Below are 27,022 nucleotides of genomic sequence, written 5' to 3'. Positions count from 1 at the left end.
CGTGCTAACGATCGAGCAATTGTGCCTAATTGTGATCACTTTCGGTGCATCAGTTGGAGCCTATAAATGCGTAGATCTACGTGTAGTATGAGGTATACTAATACTTATACAGGCAAGTCGTGCGCTCGAAATCAGTGCATTTGAGATTTGTCACCGAACAATGACAGACAGGGAATATTCATTCAGCAAATCTTTTATGCTTGACTGGTCGATGAAACTTGAAAAGTATGGACATTATACGTATCACTTGAATGTCATTTCCGTGCATGTTTTCTGTTATATCTTCAGATAAAAAGTGATCATTACAGGTATGAAAGGCACCGCAGTGAGTTCTAATTCTTCTTCTTCTTCTTCTTTTTCTTGTTCTTTATATGCAGAGTGAAGAAATTGAAAGTGAACTCGACCTCAACCTCGGCCAACGGTACGACACGGCATAAATCAGTGCGTGTGCATCGCCTGGCATAAAGTTACGCGTACCTGAATTTATTCCCCAGATCCATATATCGCAGAATTATTTGTGCAGTTCGAAACGAGGCTGCAGGCTGATTGCGCACAATTGGTGAAAGAACCGACGATAAAAATACGCGTGCAGGTGAAAAGGGATAATTTGTCACAGTGGATTCAATCGGAAAGTTATAAATAATAATACACCCGTGTATGTACGCGAATGTGCGTGTGTGTGTGTGTGTGTGTGTAAGTATACGCATATAGGGAAACGACGATTCCATCCTTTTCTCTTCCTCTTCTATAAACATATCTCACTCTCTATAACCGACTGTAATAATAATCCTGCAGATCTTTCTCTCGCTCTGTAGTGCCAGCTACGTGTATAACTCCGGAGTTTCTTGGCCTAGCTTCACGGGTACTTTCATAACGGCATTCCGTCGAGGAGCTCGAGATTCCGGTGCCAAGAAACGTCCTTGTCTCCAGACGCATATAACCATATAAAGCAAAAGTCGGTTTTGCCGAGTCGCTGCCGCAGCGTTATGCGAATGATAACGTATACTTTTATATCAGGCACTGGTGGAAATATGAACACGAGCCGAGATCAAACAAACAATTTTTGAATTCGAAAACAATTTTCAATTGTGCATTCTTCGTATTCAGATGAAATCTATTAGAATTGTTATAATTTACCCACGAGATGAGGGAGGTATCGGATATTGATTAAAAAAAGCATCAGTCGTACCCCCCTCTTGATAAAAAAAAATAAATAAAAATAACATCCTACTACACAACAATGTTCAAGCAAAGCAGTCGGGATAAAAGATTGCAAATAGCGGGACGCGAAGATGATTAATCGGTGTGTAACCATCCACGCCGTGCAGACGACAATATTTTCACGATCAATCGTATCGAGTGATGGGCGTTACATAGAGATTATATATACATATAAATATACACAATCCGAACGTTAGTGAAAAAAAAAGTGCCAAAACATTTGTGGAACGACGAGTAATAATTAACGAAATTATATTTCAAAGTAAAACAAGTAATTTATTTTCGGTAGACATTCGACACAATGACGAATGAGTGTATACTTAACATTGGTATCGCGTTCGTGTTTTAGATCATGCGACATGGAATAAGATGTGTAAGAAAAATATGTACGTAGATACGTATTATATACGCTTTTCAATTACTGCAGCACTTTCAAAGGTTCAAAGGGACTCGCGACGCTTACCTCAGTTATTAAACGACTCTAGAATATGTCGGTGGTAAATATTATCCGTGCATCTCAAACAGCGAAACGATGGAATTTCGAATGAACATCAAGTCAAGTGCAAACTTTCCACCGCTGGATTAGTTCTCCATCCTTTCACCTGCACATGATATTTTACACAAGGCATATGTGCGCGCGAATTTCATTTACTCGCAGAAAATGACGTTGTTAGATAGAAAATCGCACCGCGTACACGATGCGGTGTATTTCAAATAGACTACGAAAAAAAAAAAAAAGGAAAAGAAAAATACATATACTCAGGTACATTGTTGAATAATATTTCATACAGGCACGGATTGCAAACAAAAACTGTGATATTTTATGCGATATAAAACAAATTTGTAACACACAAGCAATAAAAATATTTAACCTCACATTTTCAAAGAGAATTAATAATTTGCCGCAGGCAATCCTCTCGTTATTATATGTGTGGTATCTTAGACGATTAAATACTGATAATCAATGGTTATATAATTTTTCTCGTTCACTTGGTGATGTCATTTTGAAGAATCGATAAGCTTTGACAAGTTTCACTGTCAATGTTATTATACCCGTAGTACGATCAATTAAATGTAAGACATTTATATTTCGACATCGGTTCAGCCAATAAATTATCGCCATCAAGTTCGTTAAATATCTTAATTTGAAATTTTCTAAAACCCGTTATTTAAAGACGAATATTTCGAATATACGAATGCCGAAATACTTTCACAGCAAATCATAAAAAAAAAAAAAAAAAAAACAAAAACAGTTTATAAGGAGATCGAGATGTTTTTCAAAAAAATATATACGTATATACACGTAATACACGAATTGATAGAGCACAAGAAAATTCACTCGCATCGTTTCAACGTCCTATAAATTTTCACAATACGGTGTCGAGAGCCTTCCAATAATGGCCGAACAAGGTGTGAGAGGCTTGACCAAGGCAAGGCAAGGCAAGGTCGTCCAGCATACCTTTGCGTACAAGTCTGCCCACGCGTAGCAAAAAATTGCGTAAGCAAAAAGAATCCTAAAGATGCACCCACACGTTACGAACTCGCATTGCAACGGGCTTCAAACTATGGGAATATATTTTATATACGTGTGTTTTATACTCGGACGTATTGGTTATTGCGTTACGACTGAGCCAAGAGAGTAAATAAATGCGTGGGTGCGGGCAAATAGCATCTGTAATATTTCTACCGGCATTTTATTGGAGATGCAGCAGCTGCCTCAGACAGATTTTATAAATCCGTATTGTACGTATAACCTACATTGGCGCCGGACGAATATACATATTAATGAACGAAGAGATGATCCGGTGTCAAAAAAACGTCGTGATTGATTTGTAAAACAACTGTGTTCTTCGCCTTATTAATAAATAATTTCATTTGGTGCGAATTTGCGTGTGAATTTTAATCCTGTAAGCAAGAAATAATATGCGATCAGCTGACTGCTCGTATCGACGCCATATTGGCTCGAGTCACGTGTGTACAACTTTCGTGATTATTCGAATTACGAGACAACGTGAATTATTATACATACCTAAAACTAACATCTCTCTGTTTCTAGATTGAAATCTGCACCGCCTGCGTTGTATGTTACCTGATGCATATTTCTTACGAGGGGAAAATTTAAGCGTCCAGTTTAGTCAAGCAAACAAAAAAGATAAACAGTTTAACACATTCAACGGGGTGCGTCATTTTTGAAGCGACAGTGACTCGTGACTAGAATCGTGATACCTACGCACGCGGCATTACCCTCGACGATTTAACCGTGTGCGCGAATAAATATGAGGCTCAATTTATTAACGTTAACGTAACGAGACATCAGGGAACAATGGTGATTGCACAATTTTATAACGACATTCAAGGTGTTGGCTTTGCAAAATGTTACTACCTACATTTTGTTTAACATACTTTTTACTAAATTTCACACATTTCTAAAGATGCGAAGTAACGATTTTTCCTAAACATGCATCGTTTCGGTAACTTTACTAACTTCATTATCGTGAATAAATTATATACGCTATCAACTGCCGCATGTCTATACACATAAATAATCAAATCAGTGCCGCCAGATTGGCTGCAGCATAAATCCAGACGAATAATACAATAATTCGTTGCTCGTTAGTTGATCTTTTTTTTTACCCTGATCTTTGTTTTTGTTGTTAATGAAAACCGGTAAGAAATACTTGTACGTTAAAATATTCTGTAAGTGATCAGATAGAGCGATTTTGATTTTGTTAATTGTTCGAACCTTCGTGTTTGTTGAATAGAAAAACCGAGGACGGTTCTTTGGGTTTAAAAATTTTTTTTTTAACAATTGTGATCGGCGACAAATGCCGTGTAATGTGTTTGCCTGAATCTGGACAGTTAATTTCTCAGGTTCCGATGCATCGGATGTGCAAAATTTATACACTTCCTCTTGAGAAGATTTTTCATTGAAAAAAGAGTAACTTTGTTGAAAAGATGGCTCAACCTGCCGCTAATTTATCCTACACAATTTTTAATTCATCGTGTTTTATCGCGTATTATCTTCATAGCTCGTTACAATTGTTATTGGCGTCTTAATAACCGATTAATAAACCAATTACGCGGTGCGGCAATTAATTAATAGCCTCAAGACTGATCTGTGTAGAACGCTGCGTCATAGATAGTTGATTTCAAAATTGTCTCACCTACAGGGTGTCAGTAATACATACATCAATGTTATACATAGAAATTAGACGCAGGCAATCAACACAAAACGGTTATCCTTGGAAGTTCTATTGGAAAAATCAAATGTGGCTGCAAAAATCGTTGGTTTGAAAATTTCTAAGGATGAAATTAAACAGCCACAAATCCAGTTTGTTCAATTAGCGTGACTCTGACAAGGCAAAGTGCTGCACGTGTAATCGTTATAAGGTGACGCACGTACATTATACGTAAATGGAAATTAGCGAAAGGCTTGATAATAGGAACCAACAACGGCACAGCGTGTAATACCAAGTGTATTTTCGATTTCTAATCAGGATCTGTTGTTGAGAAGGCTTAGATAGATAACGACGACGATGATCTCCCCCGTTAATCACACTGGCCCAATTTGCCGGAGGAGTAATCTAGGCCGCCAGCTGTTTTGCATTACATCTATTGTACCTGCAGCCTGCACAACCGAACTTGAAATGAGGAAAAGCGAGAAACAGAAACAATGGCCCCGGGCCGATACTCTACACCCTTTTACACCAGCCCAACAATGGATCTGCAGGCGGAGAGAGAGAGAGAGAGAGAGAGAGAGAGAGAGAGAGAGAGAGAGAGAGAGAGAGAGAGAGAGAGAGAGAGAGAGAGAGAGAGAGAGACGCGCAACGACATCGAAAAAAAAGGACAATGAGAATTCATGGACCGCGTTAGACTTCCTAGCGTGAAGAGAAATAACGATCCCGTTATGTAACGTGTGTGAAACGTCAAATTTGTTATTCCCTTGCATATAATTCGTTTGTTATCGTATGAAAATTTTACTCAAATGAGAATTGAGATACGGAGGCAGGATTGTTAATAATACGATAGGTTAATTTTTTAATTAGGTTGTACAGTCAAGGCGCAAAACGCAATTTTTTTTTTTTTTTTTTTCCTTTGGCTTTTTACAATTGAAACAAAAATTATCTTTGTTGAAATAAATTTTTCATTTACTTTTTTTTTTATACATGTTACCGATACTATTTTTTCCGTGAAAAAATTGCGAAGAATCTACCAACTGAAGTCAACATGGTATGAATATATTACATCGCGATTACAAACTGAATCATGATCTAAATTTAGAACGATCAATGTACAATAATATTGTATGTAACACGGACTGCGTGTATTGCAACGCGATGTTAAAGTGCAGTTGGAATGATACAAATAATTCCGGAGAAGATTATTTAAAATAAAATTAATTTATATATCGTTCTATACGTATAGGTATTACAAAAAAACGTACAATCAGCCGAGAAATTGAGTGTAATCGATAAGGACTTCTTTAAAGCTTAACTAATTACGCATCTCGCTCGGCTCAGGATTATCAATCGACGTCGAAAATAATTTCCGTACAAATACTGTGCTAATAATAAAATTAATAACAATAGTGATAATGATCGATGTATATAATCACCGAGACACGCATCGCTGATCCGCGAGGGTTTAACATCTTTATCAATTAACGAATTAGTCCTCAAAACCGTATCAAATGCCTGCGTAAATTTATCTGATTGTTAAGTGCTGAAGCATTTTACCATTTACATATTTGTCTCTTTGATAGCTGCAATATTATGTGCAGAATGCAAAAAAAACTAAACGCGATACTTTCTAAGACGAATTCGCATCGATAATATTTGGAATCTGAAACGAAGCGACTAAAACATGGAAGATTGAAAAAAAAAATACAATTATTAATTAAAAAAAATAAGACAAACATTCTTCAACGTTACAGAGAATAAATTTGTCCCTCGAAATTCGATGATTGATTCCTGATGCATTCTCCCTTCATTTTCGTAATAATTATTCCACGTCCCAAGTCTTATATGTATATATTATTGACATTTCTCGCAAAAAAGCAAAGTATTTTAATCGACGAATAATTATTTGCGTACACAAAGGACGAAAATTCATGGGTTTTTTCACGTCCAAACGTTTCTTTCATCTTATACGTGTGTATACATACATATATATATATATATATATCGTTTTTTCTCAAGCCCCTTAGCGGCTGCTGGCTTTTTCCTTAGTAAGCGCGAAGAAAAGGGTCGACCGAACAAAGTCCGACTTGAATCTATCTGGTGGTGGTATACGTACGTAAACAGACATAAGGCCCTTTAGTTATACGCTTGCAGAATGTCAGCTACAAGCTGAAGAAGCTTTCCTGCGTCGACGACCTCTTCAGGCTTCGCACATATTCACGCATGATGTCTCTGCGGAAATTTCTGGAGTAAAGTAGGCCAACGATGAGGGTGCATCTTATATCAAGTATGACATGAATGAAAATATATGTATATATGTACATGTATACGTTTTAAACCCTCGCGCGTAACCATTCAAACATTATATAAATAATAGTATGAATAATGTTAAACAAAGCGAAAAAAAAGAAGAAATTTGGAGAGAAATATCTTGAAAATCATAGATATGAATATTATACGGTAGTTGTACGTGAAAAACAGAAGCATTGTTTCGAATAAAAGAAATCGAGGAAAAGTGATTCGATCATTTTTATCACAGGGTTATAATATTTAAGTACCCTGTACAATACATAGTACGAATGATCTTTGTTTTACTAAGTTTAGTACGTCGTTGTAAAAGCTGCACATTTTGCTGGCCGAAAACCGTAGAGGGAGAAAATTTTACGCGGACAGTTTTATATATACATGTATATGTATGTATAACCAAGTCTGAAGACGTCAAAGCGGGGTACTAAAATACACTTGAGAATATTGCCGTGTGTCGAGAAGCAGATAAAAAAGAAAAAAGAAAAGTTCCCTGCTGGGACTTAAATTTCATTTTGCCGCAGTAATAACATTCAAATAATGATTTAAACTTTTGGCTGAAGTTTATCCAGCCATTAACTTTAACGTGTACCCATACAGCAAAATTCGCATATATTTTAATATTTATAAGGTATAAATTTTAACTCGGTAGATACGAACATATAATATATATGCATACAAATTCCCAACCGCGTGCAATCACGTAAAGTTGGCGAGAAACGCCTCGAGTGGTGGGTTTCAACTTTGACAATAAAAACAATAAGAATTTCCCGAAGTAAAGGGTCGCTATGTGAAAAAACATAAAACTTGAAAACCCAGCGAATTATCGATTAATCTAATCTCAGGATCGATTTTCTTCTACTCTTTCATTTTCTTGGTCTTGCTCCTACGATTTACGATCGGATAAGAACGGAGTGAAAACTAAGAAACAAGAGCAAGTGCCTGCAAGACCCATCTACAGGTAACGTGGGGGGAATAACTTCCGGTCAATTTGCGCCGAGGCTGTTATACGTACCGCGAGATTGAAATTGAATGTGTTGCAGATAAAATCTCGGCGTAATGAGACCACGCCTTACGCGCAAGTGAATGCAGGCTACATAATGTGAAACCAGAATGTGGCGAAACTTTTTTTTTTTTTTGTTTTTTCGTACTTAAGGAATATCAAATTGTACCAAAGAACGCGATATCGTATTTAAATTGTGATTAAATTTAGATTAGTGTATACTTTTCTAAACATAAAAAAAAAAAAAAAAAAAAAATTAAAAAAAAAGACATTTCAAAAGAATAATTTAATGATCAGAGTAATCCTGTTTCGTAGTTATTAATACTTGTATCAATTGTTCTCGGATTCTTTAATTTTATCACAAATCAGACGTGTATAGGTATATATACATATTAGGGTGTTTCGGGAGAAAAAAATTTGCGATTTTCTATCACAACATCTCCTGAAAAGTTTTTTTTAGGTTAAAACAAAGATTCTGTGAAAAAGATGAGCGTTCCAAGTTATATGGAAAATCGCGATCAGTTGATTTTTCACTTTTAAGCATTTTTGAAACAATTTATGGACTATGGTCCATACAGTTTTTCTTTTTATTGCTTACGTCAATCATAATATCAATTTACACCACAAATAAAACCCACACTTGTTGTGTCAAGTCTCCACTCGACGTTTAAGAAGTGTATCTGACAACTTTTTCATTATTAATTCAATCTCATAAAACAGTTATAATTTAATATGAACTTTTAATTTAGAAGAATAATATTCTCTGACGATATATCGTTGTGTTATATATCGTGATATTTGGATTGAATATAAATGCCAGGAAAGAAGTAATAATTGAAGTGGTACAAAAAGTGGTTCTCCACAAATTCAAAAAGGTGTTTAAAAAAAGTGAAAAATGAATTGAGCGCGATCTTTCGCATAACGTAGAAAACGCTAATCTTTTCACAAAATCTTTCTTTCAACCTAACCAAACATTTTGGGATCTTCCACGGTGAAATATCGTAAATTATTTTTCTGAAACTCCCTAATATATAACGCGCGTGTGTTTATCGTTAAAATTTTGTCGAAAGCTTTTCAACCCTACATTGAAAATGAAACTTTTCACCACACTAACATAAGTTGCATTCTGTTAAAGGGAAGAGAACAAAAATAAATTCTTCACGTTTCCACCCTCGATTTCAGCGGCTGTCGCCCCCTTGACGCACCAAGTATAATAAAACTCTGTGTCGCTATTCTTGAACATGCATGAGTATAGAGTTATATTTTGACTACTACGCAAATCTCCAGAGTATTTTTACCTCAAGTTCAAGTTTTCCGTATACAGTACTTAATTAAATTATTGAATTTTAATAGATTTGCAATTTGAGGGAGGGGGGAGGGGGGGATAATATTTAAAATAAAAAATTATCTCTCACACTACCGTCGATTGATCGTACTGCCTTGATTTTCGTCAGACTAAAGCAAGATTGCTAAATCCTGCAACTCGACGTCTGCGAAATATCTTAGAAGCGGTGTGAGTCGACTCTCATTTTTCAAATTTAAATAACTGGGCTACCCCAGTCAGCCTGCAGGCTATACGTAGGCTTAATTTACGTAAATTATATGTATCGCCGTAAATCTTCTGCACTATATATAGCCGTCAAATTGAATAATTCGCAGGGGAATAAGTATAATGTGTATGTCGTAGCAACGTCTCGCCGTTTTGCGAATAGCGACAAAATAATAACTTTAACGTATATATATATATATGTGAAGAAGAATTATTTAATTGTATAAATTTGTACATTTTCGTATATTTTGTATATTTACACATATTTATTTTGTTTCATCTTCTACATTACGAGTATCCAAGCGAAATTTATTCCTTGCTCTTATGAAAATATTCTATTGATATAATATTTAATAATTATACTTGAGAGAAAAATCTCTCGGGATTATAAATATGTATGAGGGTATTATTATATTTCCGCGTTTAGTCCGCGCCCACGCGCTGCAGGCACGTGATTATTAACTTTTTGTCGGACCCACTTGAACGAGTAACGACCTGCTCTGAATTAAATTGATTTAATTAATTTCTAACAACCGTTTCACGTTCCACTGCATCTCAGTCAATTCTTTCAATTAATTAAAATATATCAAACCCCCTCAAAAACCCATGAAACTGAACCTAGCAGCCAGAGTGAGCAAAGAAGAAACGTTTTGAAATTTTTTTTTGGAAATAAAAAAATGCAGTTCAGTTTTATGCTGATAATTCTATAAAAGTATCGAAGGTTTTCAAAGTATTTCATAAAATTTTCATTTTCGGATTTCATCATCTTATTCTAACGAACATTAAAACGTTTGGCTGCTAATTCTTGCTGCTAGCTTCCGCCTCGTCGGAAATCGCGAAATTGTCGTACACACATTTCGTTATAAATATTAGAAACAGTAAAGAAAGTTTAATTTCGCTGATAATATTATATGAAAGGTGTTGGATTGTGTTGAATTTACAACGAACAGAAAGATGCTAGGAATGAATGACGGAGTGACGATATAAGTATTTATAACATAACTACATGTATACAGGTGTGAATAACTAAAAAAAAGGAAATCGAAAAGACTTTCTTTAGAAATTATTTGCAAAAATACAGTATACATATCACACGTATAATGTATGTATAATAATGTTATACATGTAACCTTCGGATCGAATTCTATTTCACAATGAAAGAAAGAGAAATGCGAATCTTCGAGAAAAACAAACCAATAAATTCTTCCACCACTTTTAGTTTGCAGAAAATTCAATATATCCGCTGGCCGCACGAATAATTCAATATATTGGGCAACTATACAATAATTCTGGCAACAAATTTGCGAATACAGTAAAAAAGTAATAAAGAAAACGTTTTTTGATAAACACACTGTTTTTATTTTCTCATATTATTACATCCCTCTTTTTTTTTTGTAAGTAATTTAATATTGGCATCGAAGTAAAGAGTTGAGAGAAAAGAGAATGCCATTCTGAGAGAAAAATGGTTGAATAAAGATTGTCATATTCTCGAGAGGTTTTCTCGTTGCACACAAATGTGTATTATATGAGATATATGAGAAATTCCACATCAAACCGACCTATTGAAAAAATACAAGTTCATACCTTATACGTTTTTCTCTTACTTTTTTGTTACTTTTTTCGCCAGTAAGTTTTAAACCAAAAGTTTGCCTACATCCATCTCGGTATAAAATTTTCGTTCTTCAACGAGGAATTCATGAGAAAAATTTAAAACCAATTGAGTAAGGCTATTCATTCGAAAATTGGGTTATTGTGTTTTTGGGAGCAGTAAAAAATCAAGCCTGTGGTCCAAAAAATGTACAACTCGGTGAAAGATGATTTATTTTGTACACCCTACGTCATATTTGAAAATAAATAAAATCGCCAATGGTGATGGTGAGACGTGGGTAGCTTTGGATTGGAATGCCTCATATACATTATACCGTATTATCACCCGGCATATATAACTGTGACATTTTCGAGAATATACATGCAGAATAATATTTAAAGAGCGAAAAAAGAGAAGCGGAAGGCTTCCCTTTCTATCATTATTATAATACAAACATTCGCCGAGCAGAAAGTCAGGCAAACGAGTTATACAATTTCGTCTTTTTATATTTATTAAGTCACTTCTGAATGCGCGATGTCTGTGCATTCGGAATATAATACACAGTGCGGTGCACAACGAAGAAGAGAAAAATAATTACCTGTCACGTCTCGCTTTATTGCTCTTATAAAAATATATATATATATACGTCCGCCTGTTCGACTAATAATATCTATAAAATGCCAATCGAGAATCAGGAGAAAGCTGATTAATTATTGGGAATATATTTCAGGAATAGAAAGATTGAAACTGGTAGTTCAAACAATTAATCATGATCTGGAATAATTGCAGGTATGAAGGAAAGTGAGAAGGAGTAAAAAAAAAAAAGTGAGTAAATTTCAAGAATACGAGATATAAATGGCTCGATACTGTTTAGCTTTGCGCAGCAGTTTCACAGGGAACACGGTAGTGACCAAAACGCGTTTCAAGAGCAACGCGTGAATAATTCAGCGGTCTGCTCGGTACATTCAGGCTTGAAAAAGACGGAACAACGATGACAATGGGGCTCGACAATGTTCTCGTTGCATTTCAGGTCACGTAGTAATTTGGCTGCACAGTATTATACCTCGGGCGAACTTGAATGGCGATGTGGAAAATAAAAAGTGCGAGAAACGCGATAAAAATTGTTTGAATACGTAAATCAGATCGGAAAATATTTCTTGTATAATTCAAAATACAGTGATAAAAAAAAAAAAAAAAAAGAATTCCGAACTTTCCGTGCATCGATCTCTCAACGTTTCAACGACTTTTGCATCGCTTCATCTATGATTCTGCACTGCAGTTAATATACTTTACATAGTAGTACATAAATCGTATTTATTCAAGGTTTTTATCGCATGCTTGAGAGATCCGAGAGCAGTATGGAAAGTCTTGTAGACTGGTCAAAGAAGCGGTGAAAAAAGAATCATGTACAGTAAGCATCGGAGGATTATTCGGTACTTGTGGAATAAAATTTTTTAATTCCTTTGCAATGCGTGACTTTCGAATAATTGCACAACACGCCGAGTAGTTTCATAAATTCTTTAATTTTTTTTTTAATCATTTTATTGTCTAATAGCGTATATTATGTATTATACGATTCGAGATATTTTTTATTTATTTCGCCTTAATTGGTTGTATTTTCATAGCGATTCAGCACGAATTCATTAATACGAAAGCTGTGATTTCACTTTCAAAAAGCGCTCCCGTCGTATAAAAATAAAATAAAATATTTTAATACTAAGTTACATTCAGTTACATTAAAGCAACTGTACACGGGAATATAAGTCTTACAGTTCTTCAGCGGCAAATCGGATTTGCGTAAAGTTTATACATATTTTTTGAGACTTGGATGAATTCGGTATCGTCGAAGAAATTTAAAAAAAAATTAAACGAACACTCGTTGCACCGAGACGTCGCAAAATAAGTACCCTCTTACAGTTTAAGAGTATTACTTTATAGCCCTGCAACGAACGAGCTGATAGATGATGAATATTGATTGAGTTAGCGTTGGGTTATTCAAGGCTTATGAGGGGCCGACTAGCACCGTGCTGTTAATAATCTCAATTAGCCCCTCATCGAGTGTTTCGTCCACTGTCGCAGTTTATATCCACAACTTACTCAGCTCGAGGGTTCTTAAATCTTTTATAAATCGCAAACTCCTCTAATTTCAACGCTTCGTGAAAAATGAATGTTAATCGGTTGTCTAAAACGTATGTGAAAGAGAAAAATGTCTGAAAAAAAAAAAAAAAAAAAAAAAAAAACGCCATGACATTAACGTGAATATAACATACATCAGGGTCGTTTCGTGGTTTGTAACACATATGTAAAGTTTTCCAACCCGATTTAGGTTGAGCAAACAGGCTTGGTGCATATTACTGAGCAAACATTCTCTAGTCTGGGGCTGTACAAAAATCAATTCCTCAACGCAGGTACAACCCAGGTATAAGGTGTTATTACATACCGAGTAGAAGTTGTCTAAACCCAGCGTTAACAGCGTCTCAGGGTCACGAAGAAAAAACATAAATTCTTTTCATATTTGTACAGAAGTAGTACAATATTATACACTTATAACCGACTCGGTGAACGCACGCATGCATGGGTGTAATTTATTCAAGGTAAGTAAAGACTTACCTACTTATAATTACGATGATAATTATAATTACGTCAGACATATTTTTTTTTTCAATTTTTTTCAAATTAATAACGCATAATACAACCGGAACAGAAATTCGACGTGTACCTATAACTTGCGCGACACGTGCCACGTATATATTTATATTTATGTACAACACATATATGTATGGGGATAAGAGCGTTGTGGGAGGAATGGAGGTAAAAAAGAAAAAAAAAAAAAAAATAAGAATCGTTTCTCTCTCTCCCGGAACGGATAAAAACAAATAAAATAAAAGATTAAGAGGAAGGGGATAAACATTTTCGTATATCTGTATAATCTGTGTAATGGGTCTCGCCACACTTCAACGTCGCAAATTAGGGACAAAATTTCCGCGTTTTTCTTCGCTGCGACGAGCACTGTCGCGAAGAATCGTCATTATACACTTGGAGTATTATCGGAGCAAAGTATTTATAGGTACGTAAATGTATAAGGTGTATTCCAGTATATACCTAGGACATGGCCGTAGCAGCTACACAAAATCCATCCGAGAGCACCGAGGCGTGTAAATGCGGTATTCGTGTGTTTGCGTGCGTGTGTGTGTGTAACTTACTCGCGCACAAGACGGCGTCGTAGCTCGACTGGTCGTATTATAAGAAAGCTGCATATATCCTAACCCCGATGCAGCCTGCACAGGATGCGTACAAAAGCAGACGGATGTACGCCTAGCCGTAGGAATTGGTGCGGTTATAGAGCTTTCGACGTCACTGCCGAGTGTGCGAGTTGCGTTACTAGATGTGAGAAAAAAAAAAAAAAAAAAGAAACTAACGATAAGATTGTTCGATTGAATTCTAAGAACGTTGATCATTTTTTTTCAAACATTTCTCTCTTTTTTTTTTTTGTTTTTTACTCACGATCCAGTGTTTTTTAAGTAATTGTTGCGTTATACGGAATTTAAAAACGGGAATAAATTAATTCGTTAAATTATTATTATTGTTATCATCATCGTGCCGTGTACGTAAACCGGTATAACGGAATTACTCCGCACTCATCGCAGTGGTTTAACTGCAACCGTTTCTACAAATAATTTCAACGAAAAATTACAGAGAAAGGAAATTAGAAATACTGGTTGAAGAAATTTTGGGAAGTATGTTGTAGAAGGTGAAGATTAAAAAAGAAGGTAAGGAATCGTGGATCGGAAATCAGGTTCTTTTTTTAGGATAAACTGATCCATCCGACTATTCAGTTTCAAATTGCCTACGCATATTATACGCTCGGCGTCTCTTTTCAAAGAATCGCTGAAAATGAACTTTCCACAAATTTTCGGTCTGTGTCTTATATTCGAATGGTGACAAACTAATTAAACGACAATTATTTACGTTTATAATATGTTTCAAACGTGTATTACAATTTTCCACAGTCGCAGCTTATAAACAATTGTTAGAAAATCCAATTACCTTGGAAGTACATAACTGTGCTGAATATATCCGGTCACAGATGCGTGGCAAAAGTTTTACCGCTAAATTGTGCAACCAGCGTTTAGAGGTGCACCATATACACTTCCGATTCACTTCCTGTTCCAATTTTCCTCCCACCTGAGCTCGGTTAGCGCACAAAAATGAAAAGAAAAAAATTAAAAAACCGTACAAGCGTGCATCACTTTTGATTCGATTATCACCACTAAATTAGCGAGACTTAAATATTCGCACACTGTAATATGAGGTCAAATTTTCATCATCGCGTATCCGTCGAAAAAACAAACTGACCTCTCATCCAAGGTGATGTTGTTACGTGGTTATTCGTGCGACTTGAGGCTAATTTTTACGTCACACACACACACACACACACGCACGCGATCGTTGTGCCTCGAATACGTACAAACACAGGTATAAAACGTACGAATACGCGCAGGTGTATAAACGAACGGAAACGCGAGGAGAGCGACGAACGATCGAACGCTCAGGCCGAACGGAGAAACCAGACTGACTGATTCCTTAGCCACGAACTGGGTAAAGCTGGCAGGCATCGTGACGTAGTAAATATATAAGTGCGCGTTACAACTTTGCGCATACACTGTGTGCGGAAAGAAAGTGACTCGAACTTCGTGAAGCGTCCGGAAAGTTCAAATTGGGCTTGGAATGTCGATTTTTTCTTTTTTTTTTTTTTTTTTCTTTCATACAATCCAAATTGGGATGATATTTTATTCGGTAGAATTTTCGAATTTAGAAAGTTGAAATGTAATTGATAATCCGAATCATCTGAATAAATGTAGAGATACGTAAAAATCTCTAAATTCGGACTAAACTGTAGAAGGCGGTAATATAAAGTCGTTGAAATGAATGTAGAAACTTGCAATTAGAGAACTGTACAGAAAATTTGTGGTATAAATATGTATTTAGAACTGGTTTAAATAATTGTCGGAATAAATGTACATATAAATGAATACGAAAAAAACATGTAGATATTCCGATTATTCCGTGTTTTGGATTTCTTCATTCTACGTTTACAAATGAGGTGTAAGTATTTTCATCATAGTTTTAAAAATTCCACACTATGACCGATCTATACTTTGTATCCATTCTACTTTTTGACTCCTTGATTCGATATCGACTTCTTTCGCATAACATATTGAAGTGTGAAAAAATTATCTCGTTCTTTTTCCATTTCGACATCACGTTTTACACTAGCCAGATTTTCATATCTCGATGTAGATACATGTATATACGCACGTATTCGTGTACCGATCACAGTTTCATCTCTTCTCATCTCCTCTCTTCTCTTCTAGGCTCACGGCCTCGGATTCCCATTTGAGAAACTGGTTCTACCGGATTTTTCTAGGGAAATTATTGGATCGTCGTTGTGATTTTCGGTTTTCTACCTGTACCTGTATACCTGCCTACCTTCCTTTTCCCTTTCTCTATCCCTTGTCCCTTGGTCGCTTGAATATATTTCCTGACCGGTTCGTGGGCAGGGAGTGAAATTTTTTTTTAACAGGAAAATCTAACTTTTGTGTAGGTATGCTCAAAAGTAGTATACAAACGTTGTCACCAATATTAAAGAGTAACAATAATTTGTTTCGTTAGAATATTCGAAACACATGAATGTCATTATTGAGAGTTCAGATAAGTGTAACGTGATCAGTCGCACAATTATTATACGACGCGACGGTGAAAAAATTCATCTCATTTTCACGTACGTAATATATATTCAACAAACTTTTATCGAATTATTAATTTGAAATACAGCATGAATCGAAAAATTATAACGTAAGGAACAGTAAGAATTCCATCCTCCGATTGGTACAAACTAGATTACGCGCGAATATATCATATTTCAAATGGAACTTTACAGCATGTATTCCGAAGGGCAACATCAGTCCACAAATCACTCTTCAAACATAGAGAGATAACGGTTTTATTTTTATCGCGTACGAAAAACATGAAACGAGCGAATCTTTCGACATAAAACACCAGCCCGCATATTATTATCACGCGTAAAGAAATAATGGAAGTTGTATTTATACTAGGAATCGAGAGAAATTTTCATTGATTAGGCGTTTCATTAATTAATTTTAATTAATAAAAGTATATACACATAAAGTTATCCATACAATATAACTGATAAAAATCAACCGTAATGTACGAGACAAGTATAAAATAAAATCAGAATTGATAATCGACAGTGTAGAGTGGCAAAAATATTTTGCCTTCCTTGCCACGCCTAAGGCAGGTTTTGAAATTATCTATTCGGTTGCAAACAGTTGGACCATCGTTTTATTGTATTAACGGTACGTTTATAACACGTGCGTATTTAAGCCTGGTAACGAATGAAAAGATTCGCGACGATTTCTCAACCCTGATCAAATATATCGATATAATTAGTTCGCACAATTTTTCCTGGTCGAAAAATGATAATTTCTCGCAATGAATTATGTTAGATAAAAATCTTACGATCGATATAAAAATTTGTCTACAACATAGGGCAGGAGAAGATAATTACTCAATTTACTGTAACAATAATGTTATACGTAAGACGGTTTCTCTTTTAATTAATGGTAAGAAAAAATAGAAAAATTAAAATTTCTACCCACATTAATCGAGGCTGATTCCTGACCCTGGATATGAGGCATGTGACTCAACTGTTATGTTTATATACACTACGAAGGTGTAACAGAATCGTTACGCCACGTGGACGAAGAAGGCTAGTCATGAATCTACTTGGTTCGTTGTTAGCGTCGGTCTCAATTAAAACATAGAAAGGGTTAACGCACTCGAACGATTAATGGAAGCAAGAGGCGTGCATCGTGCCAAGATAGCGGAGTTTGCTAATAATATTATTTAATTATGTAAGACATTTATATATACATTATATTCGAATTGGTACGATTTGCGACTTTGTATGATAAATCGACACCTGCGGCCAATTGGCTACGTCACCGATATCCAACTTCCATATGAACGATCCCAGACCACTAAGCTACTTTCTAACGGCGTGTCTCTAGCCGCTGCTGCTGCTGACTCGAAACACCGCGGTCGGTGCAAATCGAGACGTGCACAATTTCGAATGATACTGTTCCAATGTATATGTATACGTATTACATGCAGGCACAATTATTCGCCGCTTTTTTGTGGGAAAAAAAAACGGAAATTCATTTCCGATCAGCGATTTTCAAATTCCAAATTGTTTATATTATTTTTAATTTAAATTTATATAATTATAGCAATTCGAAGTTCGTAAATAGCTGACCGAAAATGAATTTCCGTATTTTTATGTGACAAATGTGTGTATATATTATACACGAAAAGTATATTAAGAGAATTGAACAAGGGGATTAGCAATTATACATGTATAATATCAATGTACTCTAGTCGTTTGACGCGCCCTGATTTTTATATACAATTCCTCCATACGTATGTAGGTAATATATTCCACTGCGGAAAACGAGAGATAAAAAAAATGAATAAATAAATGAATAAATGTAGGCTGCTGCGCAGCTCAACGTCGAACGGCGGAATTAAGCTGCATTTATAAGACTTTTCCTCGGTATAGTTATACGGCTATACGTACGTAATAATACGTATAATAGTGAAGAGCGAAGAGTAGTGGTCATAATTCGATTAACAATAAGAGGAAGGAGAGGAGAGGAGAGGAGAAGATATACGAGGGAGGAAGAAAAGGGACGGAAAAACGGCTACTCGAATGACTCGATTGCACGGCAGGATCCTGCATTTATACCTACACGTGCAGTTTATACGTAGGTACGTACCACGGAAAATTAATTACTAAAACCTACAGAACCGTGATGCTTGGAAATAGTGAGAGAGAAAGAGAGAGAGAGAGAAAAGAGCAGCCGCTGTTTCTAAAACCGACAGACATATATCGGCGGCGAAATACCAATCAAAATGTCAACGCCAGCTGCAGACGCGAGGAAACCAACCACAATTACGACCACCTCGAGTAAAACGAGTCAAGGATTCGGTAAGCCTGTAAAACTGGGTCGTCAGTCGGTCCTTGTGATTCCAGATTATTTCCTCACTTCGTATTATATATCGGAGATGCGCACGAAAATTGAAGAAAAAAGGAAAGGAGAAATGATATTTTTAGAAAGCCGGTTTCGGCAGAGTGTCTTTGCGAATTTTTTGCTACCTGCGCGCAACGATCGGGTCAAAGTTAGATCTCGACTTTGAGATATTCTGTGAAACGAGAAAGAAATTAAAAAATCATGGTACTGCAGCTGGCATTACATTTATTGCATGTATTATGCTGGGGTGATTTTTCTCATGGACATTTTCGAATTTTGACTCAGCTGCTCCTCAGATTGGTTTCAAGTGAATAAATAAAAATCTCCCTCGGAGCAGAGATCTCTGTCTCTTTCTCCCAACTTTAAACCCTCGCGCAAGAGTTGCGAAGTTTTCCATTAAAAATACCCAAGTTTTTACTAGAGTTTTAGTATACATTTCGTCTCGCGACCAATTGGTTGGTTGCAAAAAAATCTGTCACTGTAGGAAATCAGTGAGCATCGTCTCCGACAAACAATAAAAATATCGGCATCGTCTACGGATCATTTTATGTCAGCCGAACCCGATTAGAATTTGACTTTTTCGTGAGTTTGATATCACCGGACAATTGACATAAAATCCTCCGTTGACGATGCTGAAACTTTTATGAAAAAGTAGCATCAACGCTGATCGATTACTTAGATTTACAGATCTTTTGCCAACAGTTGATCTCACGATCAAGTACATGTACACCAAAAGCTGAGTGAAAATGTGTACCCTTTAAACGTCAAAATGGTCAAACCTAGCGAGAGGATTTAGGGTTGAGATAACTTACGAAAAATTACAGAACAAGATCAAACCTAATGTATACGAGACATGTAACGAGGTATAATGTAAATCATCGACCATATCGCACGCGATGATGTCTGGATTTCGTTTTGGAAAAAACAAAAAAAACAAAAAATTCAAAGTGATATATAAATCCAATTAGGCGAGTTTCCACCAGTTATGTTACAAAGTTGTTCACCGTTTAAAAAACGGTCATCACTTGACCGTACAGCGATAAAACGCACCCCTGCAATATAGCGGCAGAGAATAACGGTTACGATTCGTGTACACCATCGCTTATCGTTCATCTAAACGACGAAAATTTGCGAGCATGCGTGCGATCGACACGCGCGAATATGTACTATACTATATATGTATACGCAACCGCAGATACTTGATATTGCAGATTGGTTTCCCCGCATGTTGAATTCCCGCGGGATCATTTCCTCTCCCCACATTTCATGGGAATCGATATATTGCTGCACGTATACATCAGGCTTCGTACGATTTTTGGAATCTCAAATTCCCCGACTCTTCCAGATCTTTTAGACTGAGAATAGAATTTTTCCAGTAATTTTTCAAGAAATATGTCACCGATTAATGACAATTTTTCTTTTTCTTACACATCAATACCGATACCTCCAATATTACCTGTAGTAACTAACTCACTACCTGACTATTAATTTACAAAGAACACCCTGCGATTTTTTGTAAGAAAAAACGAAAGCAGGTTTGGTATTAAATAATATACATAGAATGACTTTCAAGTCCAACTTTTTTTCTTTCATGATCCGTGATACTTTGTACGAGAACGAGTTTATTTCTTCGACAGACTCAAAATTCCAGTCTTATTTTTCAAATTCCCTGACCCTTCCCTGCTCTTAGGAATTCCCTTTTCCCGGTTTTCCAGGTTTTCCGCTTGCCTTCTACGAACCCTGGTATAATATACATGCGATTGTAGGATTGAAATTCTGCGCGCACTTTTCCCTGATCGCTTGCACGCGTCTCCTTTAAACCCCAGAACGAATCGCAAATCGCTTGTCGGGCAAATCGGAGGTGTATTAAATCCTTGTACAGAATTTATACATAAGTAGGAAAAATTGGAATTATTATACTTTGATTGTCAGTTATATGCATTACAGGTGCAATTGTGTGCGTGTGTCGGAATAATCGCACGCGTCGATACGACTCTCAAAAAGAGAAAGGAAGAGAGTTTGTACCACCTCGACTTTCCTTCAATTTGTGCAGTTTCGTCAGGTACAAAGTCGCTATATCCGAATATGTATAATTCCGTTCTAACCGGTTCTCGTTTCCGATTCTCACGCACGTCTTATTGTCTACATAAAAGTCAAACAAAGAGAAAAAAAAAAAACCAGAAAAATGAATGAAATTGAAAAGCCAAACGTTTGTTTCTATTAACCGGTAAAGATGTTATGATAAAAAAAAAAAAAAAAAAGATATTTATAATATACATGTATATTAGACGTGTAATACAGATTCAATTACATTTTATTTCAGCTTAGAGAACAGCATAATTTCATCGTAAATTCGAACAGGCACGAGAGTGTTTGAAAATTATATACCTCGTATACCTTACAGATATTACGCTGGATGCATTGGTATACATACACGTGCATATATGCGTGGATATGACACGATAAATAGTTCAACTACTCGACAAGCTACGTAGACCTCTTCGGGAAAGCTTATCCGAAACCTAACAACTTCGTTACCATCATAAGCAGGTCCTCAGCAGCAGCATTGGCAGAGTAAAGAAAACGAATGGAAAGAAAGAAAAAAAAAAAAGAAATAATTTGGATCAATTTAAAAATGTTACGAAACATTCGTTGAACAAATAATAAAAACTTTAAGTACCTACTTTTCACTGTATAATTTACGCAAAGGATTTTTATTTTTTAATTCAATAATACAAGTAAGTGATGAGAAATTTCGTCTGATTGTATAATTTATGTCTCGACGAATCGCGGTCTTGAAGCAAAATTATTATTTTACTAATATTTTTGACTGTTTATTTCATTTTCCTTTTTTATTTTTTAGATTTCAACTGCATCCGGTACAAGTCTGGGAAAAATATGAATGCAGATTGAAACTGGAACAATGCAATTCGTCTAAGATCATTATTACGTTATACGATAATATACGAGGTAGATAAATGTATTATACCTAGGTAATTGAGAAAAGAAGGAACGTTGCGATTCTTGATTCGTGATTCGTACTTCCTTGTGCAGTCAGCTGCAGTCGTATTATGCAATAAAACATTATGATATAATCAGGTTGAATTACAGCGCAAATATTGCTTTTACGTTCTCCACGTACACCTTGTGTACAAGTTATATGCTATGAACCGAATGATGACCGGGTAATGCATATATATGTATATTATATACACAGTACAGATACCGTAGGTGTAAGGGAAAATCAATACGCCCTGCGATTCTACACCCTGATTTTATGTTTATCAGGCAAGGTATTATGTATCATCTCTGTCGTATAAGCATGTTTGTAAACTTCGCCGCGGTTTATAATTCGCAAAGAATTCACGAAAGGATTGTACATATTAGATTTACGCGAGATTTTACGTGGCGCCATAAATATATATTATATTATACACTGTATCATACATATACACGAAGGTATTTTTTTTCCGCGTGCTTAATTCGCTGGTGCGTATAAAACGGCCGTTGACAATCCAATTAAGACAATCCCAATTACAATAATACCGTATAACGCGCCGCAACGAGTGGCAAACAAGATAGGCGGTATTTATTTCACAAAATCCGCGGTCGCCGCGTGGCGTTGCTATTCGCTGTTGGCTAATTGTGAGAAGAGAAAAAGAAAAAAAAAAAAAAGAATAAAAACAAATTAGATACCCGATTTAATAGGTACTCTACTGTTAGATTCGGACACGCGCGTTTTTAATCGCTCGTTTTCGCACCAATTATTATGGTTTTAATACAGCCGCCTGGAATACTGTTTGATATGCGAAATTTAAAGCCGAAAGCCGATTATAGTTCGAATCAGGAAGTTTGGGATGTTGAAAGAAAATTTTGCAAATTTTTAATCACGCGATTAGGGATTCAAAAATTTCGAAAAATTTATTTATACTTACGCGGACCCGTTATATTTAGCTCATTAGCTGTTATATTTACGTTGGTATGTAAATGATATTAGTAAAGTTAGAAACTCCGACGAGACACTTTACAGACACCAAGAAATAAAAAAAAAAAAGATCCACTCGCTCGATTAGATTATTAATTAATAACTCGCAGCTGATTAAATTCGAAACTTTGAGCTAATTAGTTTTTATATACCGAATAAAATTCATAAGTGCGTATCTTCCAAAGAGATCGAATAGATGTATATAACAATTTGCACGTTGCCGATAGAATGAAATTTTATTCTACTATGCAGAGTTTGAGGTGAAGTGTGTATATATGTATATATATATATACATATTATACAGCGAATTTACACAGAGACTTTATCGCGGTTATTAATCGAGTTCCCCCTCCTCTTCTTCTTCTACTTGATATTAATTTTCTTCTTGGTAAAGTCTACTTTTGTCACGAAGTCACGTATCCCTACAATTTATTATTGCCAGGTTTGTAAGATCGATGTAAATTATATATAGGTTTACATTATTACACCAATTTACATTTTTATCCTCGAGTCAAGCTGTGCTTGATACCGAAGGCATAATTTTTTCCTAACAATTTTTCGCAAAATTACTTCTTCCTTTTATTTTAGAGAGAAATACGTCGACTCTCTGACTCCGCATAGCATGCGAAGATAGAATCGCGGTACGAAAAAAGTAAACGAGGATGACGAGATGAGACCGAGACCCGAGTTGAGATATCCGCAAAGTGTCCGCTTCGGGCTTTGCAGAGATTTGTGTAACGGGAAATTCAGCCTTTTTGTTTTACCGAAATATATTTACTACATGCACAAAATAGTTCTGACACACGTTTCATTCGCATAAATTATTAAATATGATAGTAAAATCTTCTACAAAACACTGTAACAATAAGAATAAAATTTTCGGTTTACCGTTTCAATTGTCTTTCTATTTTGATAATTTTTTTAATTTATCAATTTTTTTTCTCAATCTTCTTTGAACCAAGATCAAGAGAAAGCTGAAGCATTAACTTACCGCAGGATGCGTTAAAAGATTCAAATTCAAAATAGAAGATCGTTGACGATTGGGAAGACGGATTTTACTCACCTGAAAGAAAAATAGACAAATCAAAGTTATTACACGAGGCATCGAAATCCGTACACGTTGTTGAATTAAATTTAAAAATCAACGTGATATTCGTACACAGGACGTTATTCGCATTTATTGTGTGTACAAATGACGTATTGTAGAATTGAAAGTATCGTGGCACATTTGATTCGTCAGGATGAGCTTCAGAAATAGAAATGGGGAAAAAATTATCACCACGCAGTCCTATATCGTAAAGTAATTAACGCATTAATTTGTAACAAGTCACGATTATAGCATTGTATATGTTTGAATGAAATATAATTGAGCACATGTCAACGATTATATTATACCTATATGTATAGCGTATACACGTATATCTAATCTTCAGTCCATGCGGTAGAATCTTTTTATTCTATCTTGTCGCAGCGTCTTCAATAAACGTCCAAAGTCAGGATTTAATCAAGGAGAGAAATATAGATAAATTTATCGGATTATTCACGCTCATATAATCCAATTTTATCCTACGGGTTATAAATAATACAAATAAACTTACATAAATCACGTCCGGACTTAATTTAACCAAAATAAAACACAAATAATAAAAAAAAAAGTGGTTTCAAATTTTCACAAGCGATTAGATTGTATTACTATAAAAATCGAAGCTATTCTTCAACGATGAAAGAAGTTCCTTATCAAGTGTACTTTTATGGGAATTTGACTAGACTTTTGGGAAAAATTGTATTATTTCGCGACTTCAGAATTGTCGGAAATTCGGTGAAACCGGAAACTCGATCCTAGTTACAAACACAGGAATGTATTTTTTTCATGTAAGAATTAATACTCTTCAACAACTTTCGCGTAGCAAGAAATAACAAGGCTGATTAATGTCGTAAATGAAAATCAGATGACATCAACTATGCGGCATAATGAGATCAGCGATATTTATTATATACATCCAAACCATGAGTTTATAAGCATATAATTTTTCAAACAATAAATTTACTTCTAAGAACACCTATAAACAATATGACGAATCGTTTTGCAATTCAGATAAATTTGGTAAAACATATTTCAATGATCGAATTGTAATTCCGTAAAGACAAAATATTCACGCAAATTTGTGCGAGAGCAAAAAAAGAATGAAACGAACAACTGATTGTAAATGTTAATTCTGATCTTCGCCACCATATTGTCGCGGTATTGAATGATCTCATCGAGTCCTGATTCGTAGTAATTTCAGTGCGTAATCGTCCGCACATGTTAACTAATAACCGTTTCAAAACGTCGTTCGTAAGTTTCTACTTCGCTAATACGAAGAGCTGAGTTACAAATCGCGTCATTCAAATTACGTCACACATGAACAGTACATAAAACCGCAGTGTATTATAAATGAATATATATTATATATACATGCGTATTATTCTCTCTACGATTATTAATAATTCACTAGCTTTAAAACCCTCGCTCGCTAAAGCTTGCTAGAAGTCGAGTTTCACCGGGTAGCGGACCTGGAGCATAGAAACTACGGTGCGTTTGTCCTGGAAGTCGAGTTACACCAGGAAGAGGACCGGAAGCGCAGGATCCAGGAGGTAGAGAATCCGGTACTCGAAATCTGCGGAGCGCGACTCTCATCCGTCCGCTCTACTGCGCGGTTGTTTCCAGACTGAGGAATTCGGCTAGCTGATATTCGTCTATTATAGATCGATGACGTCGAAAGAAAAAAAATTTTGAGTGACGTCACTTTCCGAACAACCCGAACAATCCGAACATCCAAGCTTTGGTTTCGAACTCTAATACTATGTACGATGATTGTCAATTTTTTTTTCCAGTTTGGAGTGAACGCGATTGTATAATAATACGAGATTAGACTTTGTAACAATTATCCTAACGAAAGATTGGAAATAAAATTCATTATTTTTTCATGTTTACAATAACTTCAAAGTATCTAAAATTTCAAAATATGCAAATACACAGTCTTGTTTTATTACGACTTTCTAAATTTCAAACAAATCCAAAACCGCGAAGTAGAGATTTTTCTCCCATCGCTAATAATTACAACAACGTCACTAACTTCAACATGATAAAATAATCGATCCGAAATCCGATTCGAGGGTTAAATGATAAATCATCACGGGGATGATAAATAGAAAAAAAAAAAAAAAACGTATATCAAAATTGCGCTGCATTCTCACGGTATATATTATATACATATACACATATAGTACCGATAAAGTCACTGCATGGCCGCGTATATTTCGCAATATCGCGAACGAGTTCCCACGAAGGTCGCGGTGAAATAAAATATAATCGCGTTATGCATATACACATGTGTGTGTGTGTATATATATATATATATATATATGTTGCGCACATATACACACACGTGTACTAAACGCAGATGCGCGACGAAAGCTGCCGCGGCCTTCCTTCCCTATAATCGGACATCCAGGCAGGTTGTTGTATAGCCGTTCTCCCGCGGGGAAACGGGAATCCAAAGGACCGGTTCTTGGCGCCCCAGGCTAGCCGAAGAGGAGGATGAGGATGAGGAGGAGGAGAAGGAGGAGGAGGAGGAGGAGGAGGAGGAGGACCACATCCTCGAGGACCGGCGAATGGAATGGACAGAGTTCGTAGACCTATCTAATCGCTCTCTATGTCGCATATGCGTGTGGTGTACTCGTATAATACATGTATTAACACACCTACGTAGTAGGATTGTACACACGTGTTACGAAGGTATGCTGATCGTCGTGTACTCTGTGCGATTTCGAAAACGGCATGTGTATTGATAATAAAACGACATATGAATACGAATGTACGTAAGTTGAATTATATTGTATTATACGCAACGCGACGTTTTGTGACATGTGAATATAAAAAGGATAAGAAGAAGAAGAAGAAGGAGGAGGAGAAATGGCGTTCAAGAGAATTCCGAGCAACGGTCAATTACGTGTTCTTATATTTTGTCATTATTTTCATCGGATTCTTCTCTGCGTCAATTTGTACCGTTTTGTTCTCTTATTTCATTCTCTTTCACTTA

The 27,022-nt window shown here is 35.8% G+C and overlaps 1 protein-coding gene across 7 annotated transcripts in view; it reads right to left on the bottom strand.

The window, feature by feature from the left end:
* LOC124184309 (protein kinase C and casein kinase substrate in neurons protein 1) overlaps window positions 1-27,022 on the bottom strand; it is a 52,329-nt gene that overhangs the window by 7,039 nt on the left and 18,268 nt on the right. For 5 of the 7 annotated variants that reach the window (XM_046573857.1, XM_046573863.1, XM_046573860.1 and 2 more), the window contains exon 1: window positions 14,892-15,410. The exons of 1 other annotated variant lie outside the window; for it this stretch is intronic. The gene's annotated coding sequence lies outside the window, so the exon portion shown is untranslated. Of the gene's footprint in view, window positions 1-14,891; window positions 15,411-27,022 lie in introns of those variants that run through there. One more of the 7 variants, XM_046573859.1, reaches the window with a different exon arrangement.

This window comes from Neodiprion fabricii, chromosome 6, assembly GCF_021155785.1.
Source record: "Neodiprion fabricii isolate iyNeoFabr1 chromosome 6, iyNeoFabr1.1, whole genome shotgun sequence".
Taxonomy (NCBI): domain Eukaryota; kingdom Metazoa; phylum Arthropoda; class Insecta; order Hymenoptera; family Diprionidae; genus Neodiprion; species Neodiprion fabricii.
This window is presented reverse-complemented; position numbering and strand designations above follow the sequence as displayed.